The 24,242-nt window shown below is 42.5% G+C and overlaps 1 protein-coding gene across 4 annotated transcripts in view; it reads left to right on the forward strand.

The window, feature by feature from the left end:
• Positions 1–24,242, forward strand: part of il1rapl1a (interleukin 1 receptor accessory protein-like 1a) — a 161,820-nt gene that overhangs the window by 106,745 nt on the left and 30,833 nt on the right. The window lies entirely within an intron of this gene.

A 24,242-nucleotide genomic window follows, 5' to 3' on the forward strand; every position in this document is an offset into this window, starting at 1 on the left:
CTGAGAGGTCTGGAAAGCAGAGAGGGAGTGCATGAGTATGTGACGGGGGGGACAAAGAAGGTCCAATGATTCGCTGAGAGCTTACCTTTTGTCTTCTATCTGATGCTGTTGGAATACAGGTAGTTCGTTTAAAAATGCCTCCACGGTTGGCTGATCAAGAGTGAAAAATTGCTGCTGTTGATAAACTGACAAGCACGGCTTCACATGTCAGCATAGTCACACCCATGCATGAACAGGTTGGACGATGCAGGTATTTGTGTCATTTGTCTCGACAACATATGTCGATTTCACTGGGATTATGAGGGAAGGCTCGGCTTATGCTATGAAACATTCTTGCGGCCTCTCTGCCAGTTCTTTCTCATGTATGCTGTGTGTTGTGGAGTGTCTCTCTAAAGGTAAGTGTACAGTGATCAACAAGGGAAACACGCCACAAAAGCCCGAAACATTTCTATTAGGAAGAAGGTGCTGCATCTTCAGAAATTATGCCAATTCAAAAACACACAGGCAAATCCAAAACAAATACAAACACAACAGGAATGAAAATGGAAAAAGTTTTTCAGAAACGTAAAGCAAATACATTAAAAGCAACCACACTGCAATTACACACAACGATGCAAAGTCTAAAACACACAACTTCCTAAAGCGAATGTCAAACACACAATGGAAGTACTCCAGGCCTATAGGGGGAGTGTTAAGAGGGACAGCTTGATTTTCGACCTGGGAGAGACCAGATGAGACAGTGGGTGCTTTTCATTACGTTGAATTGTGCCTCCTCGTCTCCTCTCTCCTTCGTCGACCCGGAAGTCGTTTCCCCTCCGCCATGATGAAGGATCTTCCAATTGCTTAAATGCACCTGAAGGAGACGAGGAGCGAAGAGAGAGGAGGCTTCTGAAGGAGATCAGAGTGAGTATACACCGGTGTAGCCTACGCGGAAGTCTTTTATTATTTAAGGGGCGTGTCATATGTGGCACACATTTGAATCATGGCGGGAGCAGGTCTTCACAAATGTAATCTTGATTCTTGTTTCAACTGTGTCCTTTTAACAATTGTATCTGTCACCAAGAAATTAATGAAAATTCTTGGTATATTACAGTTTTTTAAAGCAAGGCTACAAGGCTGTTGGTTTAATCTACCACACAGCCGTCCTCTGTTATGCCTCTAACGGCATATAATTGAAACCTCATCAATAGCAATCAGGAGTAGAACAGTCTGACTGCAGATCTGACCATAATATCACGTTTTACAGCTTTTACAGCTGTGCAAACATCATCAGTAATTGACGTCGCTTCGGACTGACGCTGTGGAGCGAGGATTTTTCATTTCGGAGTTTCGTTTCCTCCGTCCTCACGTCCCTTCCTCGCATCCCTCTTTCATGTCCTCGCTGGGCGGAGCTAAGACGCGAGGAGAGGAAGCGAGAGGAGGAGACGAGGAGACCAATTTATGGAATGAAAAGCACCCAGTATTTGTTTTTGATGCTGGATGACAAGTGGAGTTAAGAGATTGCTTGCCGTTGCCCTGTTCTAAAACTGTAAAAGACAAAGGCCAAATGTACAAAAGAATATGCATATTTTTATTTCTTCTCCCCTCTTTACTCTTCTTTTCTTCCTACATCAAAGGCAGCATTAGAGCATATCCATAGTGTTTGTTGGAAATGCATCATTTTTCTCTTGCATTTGTTTTCGGGGGTTGTTTGTTGCTTTCTGTGTTTGCAGCATGGTTGCTTTTAATGTATTTCTCTTGGCATTCTGCAGCATGTTTTTTCATTTGCAGAAGGTTTCCATTGTTGTATTTGTTTTGGATTTCCGTCCATGTTTTTGAATTGTCACGGTATCTGAACCGGCAGCACGTTTCTCCTAATGGAAGTTTTGGGGTTTTGCAGCGTGTTTGCCCTTATCAGCCACTGTATTAGTGCACTTAGTACTGCACAGTGACTTAAAGACTTCTGAGAGACAGTTTTAAAAGAGTGGTCTAAATCGGTGCACCCATTTAGTCAAGCTCCAGAAAACAATGCATCCTACGTTTCCCAAAATGCATTACCATGATGTCTCTTTGTTAAACTGTCTGCTCCTGGTGAATGCACTTTTTTTTTTTTTTTTCAAACTCCATCCCCTTAGTTCACAATGCAGTTTGTCTCCAAACCAAGATAACCCAGGTGACATCACTGGAGTTATTTTTTTCAGATTTAATAAAACTCCCTCCAGAGTCACAGACAACGTTACAAAACTGGCTAAATAGCAGACAAGTGAACTGATATTGACCGGTAAATCAGTGGAGTTTCCCTCTAGTGTTACGGCACATTAGGGCTCGGCACCACCATGGCAAAAAGAGAGTTAGGCGGAGAAGGAGTGAAAGTGCATGTGATGTCGTGCAGTGAGCCCCCACAGACTCCCAGCAGAGTGTCTAAAGCACAGAGACACCAAGGTAAATATTTTACAGCCAGGCTCCATTTTGTGTGCAGAAAAGTTGTGTCTCCCTCCAGATGAGAGTTTCTCTTTTATTTAGCTTTATTTATTTATTCTCCTCTTCCTTAATATTTGTTGAGTCATGCCCTAAGCAGCTTTATGGAGCAACGTGGCAGATTTATGGTAGCCAGAACGTGCACAGAGCGGGGTTGGTCCCTCGTGGCAAGTGGGAGATAGAGAGAGAGAGAAAGAGATGGGATCCAGTGGAGGCCAGTGGATGGGCAGTAAAATCAGAGCCGTAAGCAGAGAGATAAATCTGCAACACTGCCAGGAAACACAGCCCCACTTTATCTCCTCGGATGCTGCAACCAGTGCAGGTCTCAGACAGCTGTCATCACAGCCAGCTTTACACAACATACACGCACGCAGACATAAATAAAACACATATGTTACATAAACTCGAACAGAGGACGTGCAGCAGAGAAAGTCAAAGAGGATGATGCAGAGAGGAGAACACAAAAGTCCATGAACAGGAACGACACTGAAAGCAAGAAAGAAGAGTGGTCATACAAGCAAAGAGGGGTGTCAGAGAAAAGAGACGATTCAGTTTGTTAAGAGAAAAAGATGAGGGGGACATGGAGACAGGGGCATGAGAGGGAGTTTGTTTGGCTCAGGAGAGGGGTGTCTTGTCAGAATGTGCCCTCCCCTGGTCTCCAGAGGTCCCCTTGCCTCTGTGTCCCTTTCTGCTGAGCAGCCAAGATTCTGCCACTCAGGCCCGCTCACACTAAACCACAACACCAGAACCAAAAAGCAGTGTGTATGCTGTTATCATCACAGATCTACAAGGTTTCAGGGCTTCAGGAGTCCTTGGCAATGTGTGACTGTGTGAGCGCTGAAAGCAGGCCTGATTTTTCACTCTCAAATATTACTTTTCCAACAACTTGACATTTTTGATGTTGTTTCCAAGGTTGTGTAGGATGGTTTGGATTTCTTCAGCAGTCAGCTACTTTCTCTATTGCCAGATTTACTGCTGTCCCCCAGTGGTGTGTTGGTGCAGTCCACTTGCACCTCTCCGAAATGGCAGGATGATTCATATTGTGGGGTTTGAATTTTATTATTCTGGGGTTCGTGAGGAACACAAATTTACAGTATGTACGACATATTACGCCAAGCTCCAAATTTAAAACACACGCACCCACACACAGACTTGCTGCCTTGGTGTTGATTCCCCCTCGGGATGATTCGTCATGGATTTGTGTCCCAGAGGACGGGGTGGAGGGATTCAGCTCACGCTTACCCAGCATATCTCTTCCTCACGAGGTCTCTCTCATCGTCACGCACACACGCACACACACAAAACATACGTGCACAGATATTCACACATGCCCCTGCACCACTCATGGTGGGTAGGTCACACACACATGCACACACTTGTGGCGCAGTCCTCAGTAACTGTGAGATAATTGTAAGGAAGAGAGGACTTTACTGTCCCCTAAAGCCAGCAGATGGGTGTACTCTAGTGGAAAGGAATTAGAATCAATTATTTCAGAGAGAAGGGCCCAACAGCACGGGGTGGGCAGCAGGAAGGACATGACTTATAGTATATGTACTTTACTTCAACATGTGTAGAGGCACGCACCCATACATGTACACCCTCATACTGCACACAGTCCATGGTAGCCATCTGTAGTAGACTTAGTCAGTACTACAACTACTGTAAATCTCTTCAATAAAAAAGGTTGGCAACCAAGCTAGTTAGCCTGCTCCCAGGCAAGTGGCAAGATTAGCTGCTGGGGCTATCGTGGCTTGGCTAACATGAGCGGCTGGCTACCATGCTAATAGTTAGCTCGCCAGCCACTATTTTAGACAGAATATCTATAGCTATGACACTTTCTGGTCTGAGTAGAGGCACTGGAGGCATTATGTTTTTTGGGTTGTCCGTCCATCCACAGTCATGTCCCATTGTTGTGAATGTAATATCTCAGAACCATCTGAATTTCTCAAAATTTGGCACAAACTTTCACTTGGGCTCAAGGATAAACTGACTAAATTAAACAGATTTTGGTAGTCAAAGGTCAAAGGAGCTCAGGAGGGCAGATTGTGACCATATTTGGTCAGACGCTGAAGTGGTGACACTAATCTTGGGTGTCCACCTTAAAACTGTGCAGATTGTATAGATTTTCTGCGCTGCTGGGTTGAAGATGTGTGTGAAGCATCCATGTTTTACAATTTGTAGCTTCTTTGTAGCAACATCTGTATCTGACATATTGTAGTCCACCACAAACTCATTGGGTTTGCTGCTATTAAGCTTCAGGTGATTGTTGTCGCACTATGTGATGAAGCTCTCCATCAGTCCTCTGTAAAAATAGTCTCTAAGTGAAGACAGCATGTGTCTCAGTTGAAATGATTCCGTGTGTGATTAGTGATGACTTCCATTTCACCAAACAATACATTTAATGACTTCATACATATATGCTTCTGGGAAGACATGGATGTAAATGGCACTTGATTGGTTGACGTTTGCAGAGCTCCACGCTGACCTTTACTCAAAGCAGTTGCTTTGAGTTGATTAACATATCCATGACACCGATTGGCTGATTATGCTTATGTGACACTGACATTTTTATATGAAAGCAATAGTGAAGCAGTGGGATGCACCAGCAATGCCCACAGATTGGATTTTAGATTTTTCATAATGCTATCTCTGCAAAAGCCTACTGTAATTTTGACTTTTGTCATTTCTATTGAAGATACGCAGTCAAATCAAACCTACACCTCAGTTTCCCTCCTGCTGATTCTTCATGCCTAACCTTTCATCCTTGTTCCTGCTCACTCTCACTCCCTCTTTCCACGTGGTCGTACATCCTTTCATCCCTCTCCTCTCTTCTCTCTTCACTGCCTCACAGACCGACCTCTGTCTGCTTTAAGATTTGAGGATTCGTCGTCCGAATTCTGTTGAAGTGGCTATCACTCCATCTTTTCCTCTCCTCTGTTCTCGTTAAGAAGTCCACAATACTGAAGACTTCCTTGATCTTGAACACCTAGCTGTGACACCAGCCACGTCACCTTTCCATGGAGAAGGGTGAAATTGAAATTGGCATTGCTCTGGAGAGTTACTAAAGGTCAACACAGAGTCACTTCTCTAAATTACTCTCTATCTCTCTCTTGCTCTCTGCCTATCTGTTTGCCACGCACACACACCTATACACACACACAGCTCTCTCACTCTCTCTCACAAATGTTCTCATTGCATTTCTTTTTTCATTAAAAAACACAATATTGGTGTCTTTTTATGTTTGCTTGTGTGTGAGAGAGATGTTGATGATAATGTTGTTGGTGATAATGTGGATGGAAAGGACGGTAATCTTACAGAGAATCCATAAAAAAGACAAGAGTGTGTGGTCCAACTGCTCTGAATCGTCCCATTGCTCATTTAGCAAGATGAAATCTATCAATAGAGGATGTTGCATTTTTAATTAACCAAATACCTGTACCTTTAAGGGAGAGGCAGAAGGGCCGTGAGGCACTTTACCAGTCAGCTGTGCCTGTGTAGGTATGTCAGTTTGTGTGATAAATGACATATTTACATTCTGACACAGAGAAAAAACAAATCTGGAGAAAACCAGCCCTTAAAGGTCACTCAGCAGATACGGGAAGGAAATCTGTCGTCATTCAATTTGGTTTCAGTCCCACAGTGACCCAGCGTTAAGTAACCCACGGTGACTGGTATGGTAACTAGCGTGTCAGCGAAACAAAGCTAAATGTTTAAGTGTGTGAACGGTCGTCATTAATCACTGAGTCTGGAGCTGAGAGCAGGAGCTTGCAGTATGATAAATGGACCTACAGTGCCTCTACACATGCCTAACAGCAGAGGGAGAGAGAGGAAGGCAAGCAAAGAGGAAATACACAAAGGCATAGCCAGAAACAGCAGCACATAGCGGGGAATAAAGACAGACACAGCACCCCACTGTGCATCACATACAGCTGCTTGTTTATTGCTGCCTTGACATTACTCACCACAGCCAGTGAGGCCAGTCAGAAGATGCAAGAAAGTGAAGTGAACCAGCTCTTTATTTATACCAGACTGGTGGTTATTTTCTCTGAGGCACCAGGCTGACGTTGGACTGCCAGGCGCTGCCTTTGAGCAGCTGTAGTTTTAGCCGTTTGTCCAGCACTGTTGGTTTTAATAGACCTTATCAGCAGCGGTTCAGCCGATTCAGCATGCTGAATCGTCGCTGAGAAAGAGCTGTCTGTGGCTGTCTGCTCAGCCCAGTGAATCAGTGACTTCACCCGTTTAGGTTTTTTTTTTTTTTTTTTCCTTTCACATCTTCCACAGGCAGCACAGAACAGCAGTGCAAAGCAAGGCAAAACTTTTGCAGTGACAGTACCAACTTTTTATCTGACATATTCTCAGGTCCTCTCGCACTGAGTCTGCTATAGATTGTCTTAGATTTGACTTGTGTTCCATTTAATTAAATGCTACTTTCTTGTATATTAAAGCGGTGTACGTACAAATCCAAGAGGCAGGGAGCACATTAATGAGGGTTTATTTGAAGGTTTGGATCACAGTAGACTTGCCTACAACTTTTTTACTCATGCATCCTAAAACCTGCATTATGGCTCTATCTCCTGTTATGAATAATGAAAATATCTTGATCTGTAATCTGGCACAGAATAACAGCACATAAATATAATCTATGAACAATAAACTTCAGTAATATAAGAGTGTATGACACCGTTTTGGTGTGAAAGGGGATGAGTTTGTTTGTGCTTATGTGATATTTTTAGTAGACAAACATGCAGAATCTGTATGCATGCAGCCATGATTGTCCTCTCTGGTTTTCGCTGTGTGTTTAAGTGCTGCTTAGAGGATGTGAGGTGATGTAAGGTGACGCATCAGTCTGTGTTCGTCAGCATGTCTGTGTCTGGTGTGTCAGGTCCATAAGGTAACAGATCTGCTTTGTCTCTCTGTGGCCTGAGTTCAACTTTATGCCCACTGTCAGTGTGCATCAATCGGTCACCGGTGAGGGTTTCTCCACCTTTTAAGCCAAGGGCTGTCTTTCAAGAGAGAGGATTTAACAGGTAATGGTAGCTTTTACCTCATCTGCCTCTGATACTCAGGCTCACTGACAGGTAATCAAAGACAAGGAGCACCCCACTCATCCCTGTATCACTCTGCATTTGATACAGGAAGGGCAGACAGGAAGAAGCGGCAGAAATAATGAGACCTGTTTCCTTTTCAGAGGCGTCCAGAAGCTGTCTTTTCATCCTCTTCCTCTGGTCACTGCCACCTCTGTTTGGTCACGGTGGCAATGACGAGATCAGGGGATGTCATCTAAGAGTAGCTCAGCATACGGAAAATGCAATGACAATTAAGTAATTGTCCCAATAGGCAAAGAGATGAATCTACAGTAACGAGGGGAAGGATGGAGAAGTGAGAAAAGAGAGATGGGGATAGAGAGAGATAGAGGGAAAGGGGAGAGGGAGCTGGCACTGGAATGACATGCATGAACAGCAAAGCGAGCAGGGGAAAAGGCGGCTTTGCCATTCACTTTGAAGCTTGCTCCACTTCTGTCTGTCTTACGTAACAGAAAAATGAAGAAAAACAAGTGCCAAAAAAAAAAGAGGCAGGATGGAGAGAGAAACAGAGGAGGCAAGACACAACTTCCAAACTTCAGTTCTGTGATGTTTCCGGCAAGCGAGTAGCTGTAGCTGGACGATGGAGTTAGTCACCACGCCACACCGAGCTTTGGTGTTGAGTGAGGGGTAAAAGAGTTAGCAGAAAAAGAGGGAGATCAGTCAGTGGTGTGAAGAGAGACACGAAAGGAGGGTTGAGAGGACGCTGTCGGACAGAAAAAGATAAGGAGACGGAGGAGAGGAACAGAGGAGGAAGGAGGATAAATAGAGAGGAGAGGGATCGCACTGAGCATTTGAACCCCAGAGAGCTATCTACAGTAGCTCTCTGTCTTTCTCCGTGTTACATAAGCCGATCTCTCCATCCTCACTGCTGAGTATTTGGAGACCAGCAGAATCCGTTCACGTGTGTCTGTTTTTCATTAACCAAAGAAGACCCCCAGCTAGAGGCCATGGCTTCACCCAGCACTGAGGAGCACTGTCGCACTTTGGCTAATGCCGCTATTACAGTCGCCCTCTTTCTGCTGTACTGTTGCTTTTTTATGACAATCAATCTTCATGATGTCACCATCGCCCACGGCAGTGAATGTTGCTATGGAGATCAGTAGATCTGCACCGAACTGCTGCCTTAGGGAGAGAGCATGCAAGCCTACATTAGTGCCTGTGCATGTGTTTTCGTGAGTGTCTTTCTGCATGTGTCTGCGCACACGGTTCATCTTTAATTGCCATCTGCAATCTGCATCCTGAACACAGTCAGTAATTCGAGAGGCCCAGCGTGGGGTAAATAGCTGAGACTCATTTACAAGTGTGTTAATGGACTTTCTCTCTTTGTCTTTCTTGTTCCGCTCTTTCTCCCTCCTCTGCCTCACTCCTTCACGCTCTCCCTCCACATTGCAGTCACATTGTACAGTAAATCAAAATGTACTGCAGAGCAGGGTAACAGCAGCAGTATAGAAGGGCTTTGGGCCTAATTTGCATGATTTTATGAATAAACACACGGTTTTAGGAGGATAGTTATCCGCAGTTTTGCTATTAAACAGTGTTGTCTTGACTTTGATTGGCTGCTGCTGATTCTGTTTTAAAGAATAGAAGTTAATGGACGCTGCTAGCCTGAGGGGATGCTTAAGGCAAAGCATAGCCAGCTGAAATCAGCCGATGATGTTTAGTTGACTCAGGTTGTTATTCTCACTAATGTTCAGGAAACTGCTTGGGATGAAAGAGACATTGTGGTAAATTTGAAATAAAAAACAGATAAACCTTTTTCTAACCGTAATTTGAGAGAAGCCCTAATTTCCTTTGGCTATTTTCACCTCTCCATGCAATTTCCCCCTCCTTGTCTGCTCTTTTCTCCTCCCCGCTTCTTTCCTTCCTCCCTTAACTACTCTCTTCAACCCCTGAAATGTGTTATTAGTATTAAACAATGGAAGAATAGGCATTTTAAGTACAAGCTTTACTTTCCTTAATAACTACCCTCCGTGGTAATAATTACCCCCTTCGAAACAAAAGAAAAAACCCTTCTTGGGTTCCTAGGCTGTAAGCCTGCAGCTGGTATTGTGTGTTTTATGTGTTTATGTGTGTGGGTGCACACTTACTGCTGCATATATATAGTTGTGCACATGTCAGTGCAGATTGCAGACCTTCTCTCTTCACTTTCAGCTTGTTTTTGTTTCAATGGCACCGCATGCTTGTTTTATCAGGGCAAGTGACCAAAGCAGCACCCAGACAGTTTGTTTAGAGAGCATTTGGTCACTATAATCATCTCTCCTCTCCACGCTTGTTGTAAAGAAGTCCCTTCTTAACATGACCACAGTGTTACAGCTGGATGACAAAATCCACAGTCCTTCCAGCCACAAATGATACCAGCAACACGCAACAAAGGTCTCATTCTAGAATCAAACTGAAGACGTTGCAGTTGTTCAATTAGCTGATTAGCCGATCAAAAGAAAATTAATTAGCAGTTATTTTGATGATCCATTAATCACTTCAGTCATTTTTCAAGCAAAAATGTCAAACATTTGTTGCTTCCAGTTTCCTAAATGTAAGGATTTGATGCTTTTCTTTGTCATTTATGATGCAGCTCGCAAATGAAGCGTCTTTGGGTTTTGGACTGTTAGTTGGACAGAAGAAGCAATTTGAAGAAGTCGCTTTGGGAAGTTGGGATGATTATTTTCCATATTTTTTAGACATTTGTAGATGAACGACCGTGAAAATGATCAGCAAGTTAATCAAGACTCAAAATAATCATTAGTTGCAGCCCTAATATATGGTATGTGTCTTAACCACAAGCAGGGCCGTCGCGGGGGGGTGCGGGGCCCTGTGCGAACTTGAAATACATGGCCCTGCTCTTTGACATGGATGCGCATGAATAACAGTCACACGGACACAGCTATAATAGTTCTACTGCACGCATAATCCCGCTGCAATACGTATTTATCAAGTAGAATAATACAGCATAATCATACGCATAGTCTCAGCTATGACTTTTTGAAGCCCCCCCCCCCACAACCCTGAGGGAGGGATGGTCGGTATAGACAATGGATGGATGGATGGAAAATCAACTGTGCAGTGAGTGGCTTTACATCAAGTCAGCTCAGTCACTTTATTTTTGGCATCTTGACATTTTAAAGAACTAGGTTAGGATACTTTTCATTTATAATATATGTTCATTTTCATTACAACTATACACAACACGCACGAGACCCCCTAGTGGCGCGAGGCCCTGTGCGGTTGCACAGTTCACACGGTCCATGCGACGGCTCTGACCACAAGGCCACCAGGACACCCCAGAGGATCTGTCTATAATGTGGATTGGTAACGTCTGTCTGATATTTTATAGTCATCATTCAGTCTTTAGTGTGCTGATATTGATCCATGGGGGGCAAATAACATTGGCCACGTGTCACAATAGCACATCCATTCTGCCATTAATAACCATTTAACTGGCTCAGGTTGAGCCAATATTGATATCAGTGACTCCAATGTATGTGAGATTAAGAGTATGGATTATCTTTGATAACATACAGCTTCCTCACTGCCCCCATTATGTGCTCTTATCTCAGGTTTATGTTTTAAGCTGCAGATTGTGACAATGGGGGCAAGATCCCTAACTTTGTCTGAAATAAGATCCTTTTCTTTGTTAATGCATCTTTTGCCTCGATTAGGTAAATCCATGATCTACCAAACCAGTCACATTCTCGACAGTTGCTGGCTCTAGTATCACCCTCCACTGCTTTGAAGTCTTCTCTCTCATAAACCGTCCTTACCTTAATCACATGAGAGTCATATACTGTAGCAGTGCAAACTTTGCCTCACCATCAAGGAGAGTGTGACTGTGTTTGGCCGCACTGATGCAAAGCTACAGCTAAATATGTTAAAATGAAACAATTTGGCATTCAGTCTGAATATTAGGCCAGAGCTAACTCATAGCGTCAGACAGGCTGATGATGCTGCCAGGGAACTATTCTTTCTTATGTCTGAAGCCCAAATGTGAGCAAAGCTTAACCATGGTGGAGGCTGATCAGAAAGCACAACAGCTATATTTGGGTCATTTTGGAAGACGCTAATAAATGATGTACTTCGTTGTTTAAGTGTTGTGTTGTGTTGCTTGTTCAGATGGATTCCTCCAGGTTTGATGGTGATCATGAGACACTGTCACACACTTCCTGGCCTGTCGTCTCTCTTCTCTTACTCTCATCTCTGGCTGCTGTCACTGTCTATGTCAACACTCAGATGAGGTGTTCTTTAAATTCCTGTAAAGCTCGCACCATCTGTCCAGTGCTGCCTGCTGGCATCAGAACACGCCTGTTGCGAGGACTCATTAGTCTGTGCCTCCAACAGCCACAGACTTGTTTGGATTTGACTCTTCGCTTTAATCCTCCACACCTTCATTTGTCAGTTGACAGTCTGGCTTTTATAGATAGGGCTCATCATTTTTGGCTTTGGTTTGAAAAAAAAAAAAAAAAGGTTCAGAATTTGTAAGAAAATTGGATTTAAAAATACTATTTGCGATGCTGACACTAGAGTTCATTCTTTTTTTATTTTTGTACTTATTCTTTAAATGGCTTAGAGGCACTCTGTTGCAAAGTTTGCATCAAATTTCCTTTTTTCTTTCTTTTTTCTCTTTACTTTCTCTAACCACTAGAAAATTGTTATCTGTAACCACGGCAAACAGTGTCGTCTTGCAAATCTAATTGAAAATCAGTAAAGCCAAAAAACACAGCATGACCCTTGTGTTTGGATATGAACACTATTGTCTGAGTATTTCGACTTCATTTTCTGCCCCCCCCCCCTCTCTCTACCTCTCTCTCTCTCTCTCTCTCTCTCTCTCTCTCTCTCTCTCTTTCTCTCTCTACCTCTCTCTCTCTCAACTCCTTCTGTGCTCTAATTTGCAGCACTATTTATGGACCCATATAAGTATTAAGTATCATGATATAAGTATGGCCTTTTCAAAATGAGGTGTGGGCACACAGACAATAGCACTTGAAGCAGTTCAGCATAGGAGACAAAGCTGATGCACTTTCATGATTCTTCCAATTTTTGGGTTGTGTCTTCATGGGTGAATGCACTTTTCGTAAATCACATTTGATGAAAGCGTTAGCTAAATAAAAGATAATCTAATAATACCTAGCATGCATGCAGCTTCACTCTATTGATTTTCCACTACTTATCTCAACTTTACTTTACCCTCTACTCACTGGCTTTTCTAATCGCAGTCCCTTATTAGAGATAGAACATAACCTTTTGTGTGATGGCAGATCCTGTGTGACCTTTAAGAGTGAGGCAGACTGAGAACAGCTGTGAATTGAGTGGAGCATAATGTGGGGCTCCATCACAGAGTTCAGCCAGAAAGAGCCATTACAACTCGTTGTCCTCAACTGGAAAATGAGAAAATTAGTCACCTTTACATATGTGCAAGTGTAGCCAAGCTTACAAGGACTCCTCTGACCTCATCTCTTGTTCTCTTCAGTAGAACAGGCCCTCCATATCACGCCTTGTTTCACAAGTAATCTGTCACTTTCACTCTTTCATGGTGTTCCTCCTCTTCACATTCTTCGCCGCCCATTGGTTTTGGACCTCTGCTACTATTTTCTCTCCCCAGCTCCATCACCTTTGCAATGTTATTGCTCCCTCTTTTGTGAGTGCCATTACCGGAGTAAATATGTTAATTTTGCGGGGGTGAAGTGGTGAATAAGTAGTCATCATGTATACTTTAATTTACAACTCTCAACTGAGGCAAGTGTGTCAAAGTTCAACTTATTTACAGCACAGCAGTGAAATTAACTTGGACTTGTTTGCCTCTGTGTTTCCTTTTGTTGCTCTTCCTTTTGAAAAGGACAAGTGTTAAAAAATCCATCAGATTTTATCTCCTCTATACACCTACTTACTGGTGAGTGATTATAATAAAAGTCATTTAAGAGTGAGCATATTGTGTTTCTAATATAGGCTTGGCTTTATTGTTGCCATGAATGTTCAGTGGCTGGTCAGAGCAAGAAGGGAAAATAAATAGAATAATATATTTATATACTGTATAGGTATTGTGTCAGCACTGTGTGCTGTATTGCCATCTTTCCCTCTATCAGGTTCTCTCTTCTTCTATGTGTGGTTGTTCAAGCATGGACTTATGTTATTTCCAACAGAACAGCAGTATTCCCTTTTGGTTTTAACTCTATTTGTGAAACAAATAACTTTTCCATTACCCAGATTCCCCATGCTCTGCAGGTAGCCTGGCTTTTCACCTATGTGAATTAACAGCTTGCACATGCACCAATGAACACAGAAGGAAAGAAACACACATGCACGTGCGCACACACATACACACGCACATTCCCATCCATGCCTGATTAGAGAATGATTGTCATTGTTTGATGGATTGTCCATTTAGCCGTTCTCTGCCCTCACCTCTGTGTCCACAACCACATCCTTCAGGTGCTCCTGTGGAATAGTGAGACACCCCCATGCAAGTCAATATACAGTATATATAATAAATCCTCCAGTGTGTTAGGACTGCCCCTCGAGTCACCTCCTCATAGTGATACAAGGCAAAAAGCAGAGAAGTCGAGCTCTTTTGCAGGAATGCCCCAAGCTGCAGTTTTGGTTAATGGTCTTGCTCAAGGACACCTCAGAGGAGTTAATGATCATCATTTTTATCAGCGTGGAGGCAATCAACTGTATATTCTTGTCTGATTTTCTTTCAAACTGCATGTACATGCATGTTATAGCACATGCTCACATGAACACATGTCTACACACACAATTGCCAATGAGTACACAAAGGGCAAAAATCTTTCCCAGTTGGGTGATATATGCTATATATAATTTTCATTCTGATTATTCCAGTTTCTCTGGAGTGATGTGTTTGTCTTGGTGGGAATGATAGTGCACTGCAGTGGAGAAGTACAGAGTGGTAATGATATCCTACAGGAGAACTTCCAGCCGTGCAGCGATAATCATTTCTACAGGATTAAGTCCTGACCCACATCAGCCCAGCATATTAGCATTCTGAGAGCATACTGCGGCAAGATTCCACACAGACTAAATGCCTGCAGTTAATAGGATGGGAAAGAGGAAGGAGAATATGAGTGGAGGGCAGTGAGTGGGAGAAGCATAACGTGGGAAAGAAAGTCATCTTTGAGTATGTGTCAGGACTTGCATGTTTGTTGTATGTGTGTTTTCTGGCGTGCCTTTCAAGACGGGCCTTCCTGCCTGCCTGTGGTGGGAGCTGCACGCTGTGGATTCATTTGCATCTAAAGTCCTGCGTTGCACAAGAGAGATACCTTTGAAACATCCTGTGCCGCAGTGACATCACATGGCTGATGTGGAACTTCAAGAGAGCTTTATTTAAATTCCCTTAATTCTTTGTTTTCTAACTTAAAGCCGTGGACATTTAAGTGCGAATGCCACTAGTTTTTCAGCCAGAGCAAGATCGATCAAAGCATCCCAAAGCACAGGCAAGCAAGCAGAGCTTCTATGTTCTCAGCATCACACAACAGGAGGGCCTCAAGCCATTTTTATCTAAACAAGATCCTGCTCCATGGCACTTTTCACCTGTTCCTGTTTTCAATGATGGTACAGCCTTTGATCTGTGACATAGTTGCAGGTTTCTAAGACTAGAACGCCTCCAGTTGTCACTTGTGTCAGAGAAGATTTGATAGCACAACATCTTGTAGTAATTACAAAGTTTAGCAAACAGCTTTTCAGTGCTTTGACTCTTTCACTCAGATTACATTTGAGGTGGGTGTGAGCCAGCAGCAGATGGTTTGTTAGGAATAATGGAAACACTGAACCGCTGGCCCACTCAAAGCTATAAAGGGAAAATTGTTATTTTTTAAATTATTCTTTAATTGTTTTGCCATTGGTTACGAGAGTATATGACTAATTAGTTGCTTGGCTAAAGTTTCAGAGATGGGACTCATAGCACTGTATTGACTAAACAATAGCTGTACTTATGGAGAGTTGTAGCTCTTCAGGACACTAAAAATTATTGAAAAACCAACTGATACAGTACTGTAGAATAGCTCACAGATGCCTGTAACCTAGTAGGCATTGCTTAGATATAAAGGCTCTAAAGTGAAAAAGGTTGGTGATCACTGCTCTTTCTGTCAGCTGTCTGAATGGGAGCTCGCATTTGTGAGCTTCCTCCCAACCCCATTTGAATCAGGTTTGCTTTCCCAAACAAAGGTCTCTACTGGGGATGGCAATTGATTTGATTCATTGTATTATTCTGACTCAGCTCTCTTTCAAAAACCCCCACCCCACCATCCTTTCATATTTCCCACGATACCCTTCCATATCCTCACACACACTCTCAAGAGGTGGGTCAGTTGCCGTCCCTTCCAACTGGCCAGCCCTCTCAAATCTCAAATCATCTTAAAGAGGAGAGGGAGAGGAAAGAGAAGTGAAGACAAAGCTGGACCGCCTTAGCCTCTGATGCTCAGAGCCCTCCTACGTCCTCTGTCCTTGTTCTCATTTCTCTACACACTTCTTTTCTTATAGCCCAGCTTACAATAATAGTTTAAGTGGAAATGTGACTACTATAATTGCTAATACATTATTTTCTGTAATTCTATATTTTAGCAGATGTAGCTGCTCAGTAAAAACAGGTTTGAACCAAAAGTACGACTCAGATCAGGCTCAGAAAATAGAAAGTTTAAGGAAGTGGGCTGGTATACAGTATGTGCTGCTGGGCTGATGGGGAAGTGGGAATGGGTGTCCAGGTGGACAGAGGAGATCAGGTGACGGAGAAAGGCGGGAATACAGGAGTTACTGCAGCGCAGGTGGGAGAGTCAGTAAGGTTAAAAAAAAAAGCAGACAAGGGAAATTGGAATTGGCTGGCATTGACAGCAGTCAACTCTTTGCTAATGGCGCAGCCAAAGATTAACCCTTGACAGCTGTTTTCATACAATATGAATGGGTGGTGGGTCGATCATGCACTCAGTAGCCCCTCGTCATACGCACCCCTCTCATCAGCTGCAGATTGGCCACCTCTAATCTAATCTGTTTCATTTTTTTTCATTCATTTTTTTTTTGTCTTCTTTCATTTGCTTTCCACTCCACTGTAAACTAAACTGTCTGTGCTCATGACTGCTGTAGGTACTGTAGACCATCCATCAAGTTAATGTAGATCTGCATTGCAGTGGTCAAGTGTCTGCTTGAGTCTTTTGGATTAATTTCCTCTAGAAACACAACTGTCTCAAACCATGTCTCCATTCTTTCTAATTAATACCAAATCATAAAGTTCTTTTCAGCAAATTTCTCAGTGGAATTATTAGGAAACTACAGATCCGTATAAGAAAGCTGTACCCAATAACCTTCTGAAACCAGCGGGTGGTGGAACGGTTTCATAATTCTTCCTGGTCTGGGTGAAGCAGTGTTGGCAGGATTGTCTGCAGATGCCGAGCGAGGTCCTTGCTTTAAAACCATTTTTATGTCCGTTAAGGACAGACTCAAGATATATGGCATGAATTATTCTCTCGAGTAGTAATTTCAGTGTTCATTTTCTTTCCAGTGTTTGTCTGCAGTATTTAAGAAAGCTGTCTTTCTACTTGAAACATGTCTAATGGAATTGTACTGAATTCTTCTTCATAAAACGTTAGATATGACAGTGCAGACACTTCAATTTGCTCAGCCACCTCACATATCACACATTAAGCCTCATTCCTGTCTGGCAGACAGTGACAGTGATGGCCCTTCCTCAGGTTTCATATGAGTTTAAACACATTAGGAGAAGTAACATACTAGAGGAGAAGAAACATACTAAGGATCTCTTTCTTCCGAGATTGTAAATTTTGCTGTAGTTCATCTCTAATTCTATAATATTTGGGGCAGTAAGCAACAAAATAAACCTATTCAGTTCCCACTGCGCACAAAATCATTTTTTATTGTCTTTCCAGCCACAGTTTTTTATATTGACCTGCTTCAGCAGCCAGTTGGTGATCACTTAGACTGTATTTATGTAAAATGTATCAGCGTACAGGGATTTTAATTTGAATGAATTATGAGGCTAGTTGTCTTTCTCCTCCCAAACCACTCAGGTCATTCTTAGAGCCATTGCTCACATTCGACAATTAGCTACTTTAATTATGTGTAGTTCTCTGTTTCTTGTGCTCAGCATGTTTCCATTGAGCTTTGTTGCAACCCTGAACACATGGACGTGCTGCTGGAAATCAGGGTGTGCACTTTCTGTATTGTAATCCAAGCATTTATAGTAAAATAGTAAAATGTTTACCTTGACAGAAAAGAGGTAGGTGAGAATAGAAAAGTTTGCTTGAGAGAGAATTTCACAGATTTGTAGGCGAGACTTGAAGAGAGTTTCCATCAGATTTTCTTTCCGAGCTGATTCATCCCTGCCTGACGGTCATTTAAACTTGTCAAATCTGAGACTCTCCATAATCCCAACCTACTGATGCACATGCACACACGTGAAAGCACATGCACACAGCAACACAAGGGTGCACCCACACAATCAAATGGTGCTTCATCTTGCAAATTCAAAGATATTATGAGAGAGTCAGCAGCACTCACACTACAATGATCATTTTTTACATGGAGAGGATCGGCCTGTCTCACTTGGAGGCAAATTTGTGAAGGAAATAATTGTTACAAATGTGAGCAGAGCAGCTATTGTCAATTCACATTTAGGCACCTGCACAAACGCACACACATGTGATTGCTGGCTGTATTTCTGAGTGTATCTCAGGGCCACTTGTCTCTGAAATAAATTACCATGCTGCCTCACTGGTAATACCTGTCTCTTTATGGAATCAATTAGAGTCCACCATAAGGCACAGCTTCTGTTGTCACACACAGAATAATCACTCACACTTTATCTGAGGCCAGCGGACCCTGGATAAATCTACTGCACAGTCTACTGATGGAATGGTCCTTATTCATCAGTTAAAGATTGGACATTGTGATAAGGCAGTGGGTGTGTGTGTGTGTGTGTGTGTGTGTGTGTGTGTGTGTGTGTGTGTGTGTGTGTGTGTGTGTGTGTGTGTGTGTGTGTTTCACCATTGTGCATTTATGTTCTCTGAAGATGCTCGCAGAGGGCACAGTTGCAGGATTTTAACATTTAAATGGAATAGATTATCTACACTTCTTTGACACTGATTGTCAAAAACCTGACCCTTTTCACAAACTCAGCCATGATTCAGTCAAACAATCACAGACACCAGACACATACTGCGGAAATCAACAAACTTGCCCTCTGCAATGTTCATGGGTGGACAAGGGTCATTAATCCACTTAGAAACCATATGCAACTTCGTGTTAAAATCTTTTATTTAGTATCAATCCAGGTAATTGTTGTCTGTATATACATGGTTACAGTACGAGTGAAAAATATTAGCCAATGCAGCGTGACTCCATGGTGCAGATTCACCAACATCTAAAAATATTTCATTTTTAACAAAACAGGGGTCAGGTGTAACCCACAAGTAAGTCACTGACTCCATGGCAACCTTATACAAAGCATGATGGGAAGCCTGGTGGAATAAAATAAATGAGTGCTATACAGTTTTTTGTTAGAATGAAGCTAATAATGTGTAACACCCAAGTCAGCAATCAATGCATGAATTACTCTCAAGGTGAGAAACCATTAAACACTGAAGCAATACAAATCAATATTGTCCATAAGAGTTTTTGGCTGAGACAAAACAAGCTGCTTTTATAAATGTCTAACTGCACCAGACTGCCTTTTTAAAGGAAAAGAAGAAATGTTTGTGTGTGCCAATGTGGCACACTGTGTATTTTACACTGTGGAAAATACACATTGTTACAAGCATGTGCACAAACACTGTGGACACATTCAATATACTGCTTAGTTTGCTTAATTTACAGTCACACACAGTGTCTGTTTGCATCTGTGTGTGCACTCACACACGCACACAATCCTCGTATTCTGGTGATAATTGAAAGTTTTGTTCTGTCTGTTTGTGGATAAGCTCGAAGGCAAAGTGAACTTACTGATGTTACTATAGAAGCCAGGTCCCACTTGTGTTCTTTTAAAGTCACGATCCTCAGGGATGAAAGGAAAAATGTAAAATGTGATACTTTATTCTGCGTTTTGATGTTTTCAAAATTGGGTCCTGGCAAGGGCACCTAGTTTGGATCATCAAGAGGATGCACCGTTAGATTAAAGCCAGAGAACATGTGATATCATTACTGTGACAAGACAGAACTTATTGTTATGGTCAAAAAGACAAACTGAGGAAAAATGAGTGATGAGTCATCATTATGAGGATTAGTGCATTCTATTTAATCTCTTTTGGAGGCCAGCTGACACTGATTGATGCTGAACTCTCCCCCTGGCATGATGGAGCATATATATTCTGTAGGTACACACACACACACACGCTCACACACACATGCAAATACACACACAAATCAAACACAGCCTGCCTCTCACAGGAAATCACTGCAGTAATTAACATCCTAGCGTGCTCCCTCGTTGCCACTCTGATTGGCTGAAAGTCATCCTAAGAAGCAGCTCCGTGCAGTTCCCACAGGTATTTTGCCAGAGTGAAATTATCCCAGCGCTTGGCAAGTACCAGGGGACATCATCAGCCTGTGTTAGTGTGTAAACATTTCTGTTTTCCCCAGTGCCCCTGTCCCAGTGTCTCCAGCCCATGCGGCGCATGTCATTTGTCAGCCTTGATTTGAATGTACCGGACATGCTCTCGGTAGATTTCGGGGTGTGAGAGGCGGGGTGGTGATGGAGGGGAACAAGCAGACATTGGGACTGGGGAGAGAAAGACATGAAAGGGAGGGAGGTGGGGAAAGATGGAGAGGAGAGGTATCAAAGGCTGTGTGTCTGTCAAGGCCTCAGTTGAAAGTACTGTGGCTGGTTTGGTGTGTTGAGATTTGAGGGTCAGGTTCCAAAAGTAGAAGGTGAGAGCGAGGACAGCGCGCTGGAGGTGCGATAAGAGACAGAAGTGTCGGAGGTGAAGAGGGGTGGGTACCCCTTTGTGTTAAAGAAAGGAGGGCTGAAAGAGTTTGTGTGGGTGTGGGTGGATAGGTGGAGGGATGTGCTCTGAAACAGAAAAAGAAGGCAGGTGACGAGGAAGGAAATTGGAGAGGGCTTTGGGTGATGCTCAGAAAATAAGCCAAGGCTTTGGTTGGAGGAAACAGAGAGATGAACGCCCGCAAAAAAGTTAGCTGCACATCAGAGGAGGCGACATATCTTGAGGATAAAGAAGAGATACAGAGGGTCTCCGTCTTCACTAAGTGAAGATACAGTATGTGATCTTTTGCATGGAGAAAGCAGATGAAAGAGAAGCAATAAATTAATTCCTCAGATCTGCTATTCTCAAGACAGTGTTTGAGCGTAAAGCCAGGGGTATGTGTAAAGCTCCAGAGGGTGCGCGAAAAAAATCACAATCGTGCATAAAATTATTATATTTAGGTACGAATGACGTGAGCAAGACTTGTCGCTATTAAGCTGCAAATTAGAGTAATGTGTCTTTATGTTTTTAAATTAGGCATGAATGTGTCCACATTGGTTTGATTGCACCACATTTCTGTCCAAACGTCTCTCTGTTGTTATGAACTGTGGGGTTTGCCTGCAGAAACACGAACCTCAGCTATGACATGGTTAATAAGTGTGCATATTAATCACTTCAATCTTACACTTAATAGTATGTACACTTTATTTAAACTATATTAACTAGCAGCGCATGCTTTAGTGAAGGCATCCTTGTTGACTAAACATTCATGTGTTCTTATAGAAACATGCTACAGCATATGCATTCATGTGTGAGCTTCCCACTGCAGCCACCATACTATAAATCACTGATCCTGTGCTACAATGCCAGCTATTCTGCCCTCGATATACATGGAGGTGCACAGCTCCTGTATGCAGGGAGCTAAACAACACTTCCAATAAAGGGTGAAGAAAGAGGTGGGCCTTTGAAGTTTTTACTGGAAGCAATTGTAGAACTGTGAAAGCAATAATGGTAAACATATAGTAAGTGAGTAAATGTTTACTTAAGATAAATTCATTATATCAACAGTTTATTCAACAGTAAACAACAGTGCATCCAACAGTGGGCCTCATTGTCTGCATCTAGCTAGCACATACAAGACATGTATGGGCATTAAACCCACCCAGCTGAATCATGAATGCAGAAGCAACTGTGTAAGAAAATGTGTGGATCTTTGATGAAATATTGAGTCTACACAAAAAAACATAAAGAGAGACATGATGCAAATACAACTCCCAATAAGAAACAAGCAATCAACAGCTGGTAACAGCAGGCGGAAGCTAAAGACTCTGTTCAGCAAATTGATTAATTGAACACAGTAACTATGTTTGATTGATCTTCCTGGCTGACTGGCTTCATCTCCACGATGATGAAGGCCACAAGTTGACAAGACAGTGAAGTTGTCCCGCAAACTACAAGCACTGGTCGACTTTTGACCTTTTCTGGCTTCATCTCCATAGCAACAGCAGCTGAGGTCTATGGACATTTTTATGTTAACAGAAAAACAAAGTAGAGCTATAGGATTGTTCCTTAGTTCGAGGAACATTGAGTGTATCATTCAAAATCCCATTTGAAGTGGAAATTCATCCACTGTGTGTCACACCTCTGTTAGGAACACGTTATTCTCAGAGAGCTGTGGTTCATCTACTGCAGAAAATCCAACCAGGACAGAAAACATACATGTCAATATTTGTTTGGTCACAGATCTGACTGAACAGTTGATGATGCCCTATCGACAGTATTCGACGCTTCGATCTGCGGGGTCTCAAACGCCAGGCGCTTGCTGAATGGTAACCATGGAAACAGCATCTGTGCACTATTTGATCGACTATATAGCCACATTTTAAAATATCTTGAATATCTTGAAACAAAATGAGATAAGTTTTGCAGAGTATGTTAGCCAGTTCTCTGTGAATAGGCCACTGCGTGAGACGAGCACGACCGCTAGATTTTCAGAGGATTTTGCCCATTTGATGCTCCGCCTGTCAGCTTGCCCGCACCTCCCTATATGCCCGCTAACCTCTCGATGAAAATGAATTATTAGCCACATCACTCAATCAGTGTCAGAAAAGACGCGTAACGTCAGCTGAACTGCTCTAGCAGTTGCTAGCAGCAACAGAATGTTCCGCTGAAAATAACTGGTTGACAGAGGATGAACCCCATGGACCTCTGAGGTCAGTAAACACTGTCTGTCCATTGTTCCCAGTACGAAATCCAAATGAGCTGAAGTGGTTTCAAGCTGAGAGTAAATGTATTTGTGCGTCATTGCTTTAAACTCTCATGAGGTCTTATGACAAGTCTTATGAGAAGCACTTTACTGTAGATGACTCCAATTTCAAAAAAAGTGGGACTCTGTTTAATATATGTATAAAAACAGAATGCAATCACATGTAAACAAACTGTTTACTAACAGTTTCATAAAGTCTTTCTGAGTCCATATAGTAGTCTTTCGAGCCCCTTTCATACCCAATCATGATACTATCACCTGTTACAAATCAACTATTAAAACATGGCCTGAGGGAGCCCTCTCAGAGCTACAGGACTGTTTTGAGTACCCCAACTGGGATTTATTTGAACATATGGACCTTGAAATCCACACACAGACTGTGCTATGTTACATAACACACTGCATTGACACTGTGACAATAGATAAATGTAAACCGTGGATGAACGAGGAAGTCCAATCACTCTTGAGGGCTTGTGATGCTGCCTTCAGGTCAGGAGACATGGACCAGTACAGGGCTGCCAGAGCTGACCTGAAGAGAGGGATCAGACAGGCCAAACAGGATTACAAGAACAAAATTGAGGACCACCTCACAAACAATAACCTGTACCCTGAACAGACTATAAAAGTCCACCATCAAGTGCAATCTCTGTGCAACGTCAATAAAGGCAATCTTGAATCTTGATCTTGAATCAACCTGTTTACCTGTGGAATGTTCCAAACAGGTGTTTTTGGAGCGTTCCTCATCTTTCCCAGTCTTTAATTGCTCCTGTCCCAACTTGTTTGAAACGTGTTACTGCATCAAATTCAGAATAAGCAGATATTTCCAAAAATCAATGAAGCTGATGAGATAAAACAGTAAATATATTGTCTTTCAGTTGAGTACATGTCAGCAAAATTATGTTGTTTCACACAGCGTGGCAACTTTTTGTGAATCAGGGTTGTATTACTTATTGTATTGCTTTGCTTTTGAATTCTATTGACCACGGCAGGTGTTGTTTAGATGCCTCTCCTGTCTCATTAACACCTCAGCAGTGGTTACTAAGGATAAGGGACTCGTCACTCACTTTGTCTGACCAAATTTTTAAATTGGCATTTATCCCACTGATTCATGAGCGTGCCCCGCTGAACTCCAAACTGTGTCGCCTACAGTGTGACAGATGTCTCCTGTTTTTGTTTGTATTGGTGTTGTACCATCGTTTAACATTAATCTATTACACTTGCCCATCAATAATTAGTATTTATTAGCCTATGTTTTTTTTTTATAAAGTCATAAAGGAAATATGGTGTGGTGAGGGAACAGAGGGCCTTTCTGTTGACAGAGGTAAGATGACAATTGTATGAATGGGATGAGATTAAGTCTACTGTGATGCTCAAGTTAATAGTGGATGGTCTGGGTTGGTGTGAGCTGACATTGGAAAGTGAGCTCTGGTTTTGATTGAGTTAGTCTGGCCTCAGTTGGTATGCTGGTCAGTGGGGCAGAGCCTGCAGTCAGGCCTCTCTTGG

Source organism: Chaetodon trifascialis, chromosome 12, assembly GCF_039877785.1.
Source record: "Chaetodon trifascialis isolate fChaTrf1 chromosome 12, fChaTrf1.hap1, whole genome shotgun sequence".
Lineage (NCBI taxonomy): Eukaryota > Metazoa > Chordata > Actinopteri > Chaetodontiformes > Chaetodontidae > Chaetodon > Chaetodon trifascialis.